Source organism: Heterodontus francisci, unplaced genomic scaffold, assembly GCF_036365525.1.
Source record: "Heterodontus francisci isolate sHetFra1 unplaced genomic scaffold, sHetFra1.hap1 HAP1_SCAFFOLD_330, whole genome shotgun sequence".
Classification (NCBI taxonomy): Eukaryota; Metazoa; Chordata; class Chondrichthyes; order Heterodontiformes; family Heterodontidae; genus Heterodontus; species Heterodontus francisci.
The window spans coordinates 568,333-569,989 of NW_027141448.1; the positions used below are offsets into that span (position 1 = coordinate 568,333).

General features: G+C 40.5%; 1 non-coding gene across 1 annotated transcript; it reads right to left on the reverse strand.

The window, feature by feature from the left end:
* Positions 1 to 395: 395 nt before the first annotated feature.
* Positions 396 to 477, reverse strand: trnas-gcu (transfer RNA serine (anticodon GCU)). The gene has a single exon. It is a non-coding gene; the product is annotated as a tRNA-Ser (tRNA).
* Between the last annotated feature and the right edge of the window lie 1,180 nt (positions 478 to 1,657).

Here is a 1,657-nt window from a genome sequence, read left to right on the forward strand (position 1 = left end):
TATCGTAGGTAGTAGATGACCCCTCATTTTGAACTCCATCTGCCAAAGCATTGCTCACTCACTTAATCTATCAAGAAGATTTGAAAATAAATTTCTTGCCAAAGGGTAATTTTCAGCATCTGCTCCCTCGCCATTTGCTTTTCCCATTTGTCTTTCACTTGGTGCAAATCCAGAGAAACTAAAGATGGAAGGAAGGAGGGGAGGAAAAATCCTGCTCCGTTTCGTGATCCCTATTTGATCTTCATTCCAGTGCAGTTTGGGTGAAGAATTCCAATTGTCTGTCTCAATTTTAATAAAGTATAACAAATTCTGGAATCACTGTCTGGACATTGACAAGAACAGGTTCCGAGGCTGACTTTGCACATAAACAATACACGGAACAGTTCATAAACGAACAACAAGGATGGGATTCGAACCCACGTGTGCAGAGCACAATGGATTAGCAGTCCATCGCCTTAACCTCTCGGCCACCTTGTCAGCTGTAGAGGCATAGCTGTCACCTTCAGCACAGCTTCTGGCTGTGCAGCCAGCTGTGTAATGATGGAAATATATTTTCTGTCAGTAAATGAAGTTGGGAATGGAGTGGTGTGAAACATTTCCAGACCATGTCCAACACGTTTCTACTCAGTGTGAAAACCCACCACGGAAAGACTGGAACATACAATCATTTCATCACATCATGATTAACATCACTCAGACACCTGAACCATTAGGTCACTGACGAAGTCATGATGACCGAATTTCTCATGAAATGAAAACTGAACTAACTGACTGGAAGAATTGCTTCAACTCCACATGATCAGTGAGGCACAGCCTGAGGCCGACTTGTCGGGTGGTGTAAACAGATATCACTGCTTCTGATCTTCACCAGAACAGAGAGTGAGATGTAACATTGAACATCAAACAGACTGTGAGAAAATACAACAGAATAAAACACATGGAGAGACACTGTGGAATAACAAATAGATTTGATTGGAATGTTGAAATTTTGATTGGAATGGATAAAACACCAGAAACAGCAGATTAAATTGGGTTTCTCATCATTATATTGATCTGGGACAGAAAAGAGAAACTGATGGAAAGAAGAGAAGGAAGAAAAGAAAGGATGGAACTGTTCAATTTTTTCAGTTTTTTCACTCGCCCAACAAAGCTGATAAAAAAAGTTGCAAATAACAGAGAATTTCACCAAAAATGGAGATTAAATGTTGCTGAAACCTTGGATCGAAGGATGCCCCAACAGATCACCTGTTTAACTGTCTCCTCACTGGGGGATTTCAATCAGTGAGCAATATTATTCTCTACTTTTTTTGTTAATTGGTCCCAGAACTGTCACTTGGAATTAATATCTGTGTTCCGACTCCTGAATAATAAAATTGTGAGTTTCTCGATATTTTCTGGACACAGTTCCTGCTGAAAGAACTAAGAACTCTTTTCTAATTTACACAATGTCCTTGGTGCTGCTCTCTCTTCTCCCAAACTACATCTCATGTGACTATTACATCATCACTCTGACAGTGGGAGGGGTTGATCACACGATCTTCAGCATTAACACTTTACATCCTTATACCACACTGTCTGTCCAAATAAAATGGGTGGAGGGAACTTCCTTCATTAATCAAAACACCAACAGCAGCACAGTGGCGCAATGGTTTGCACC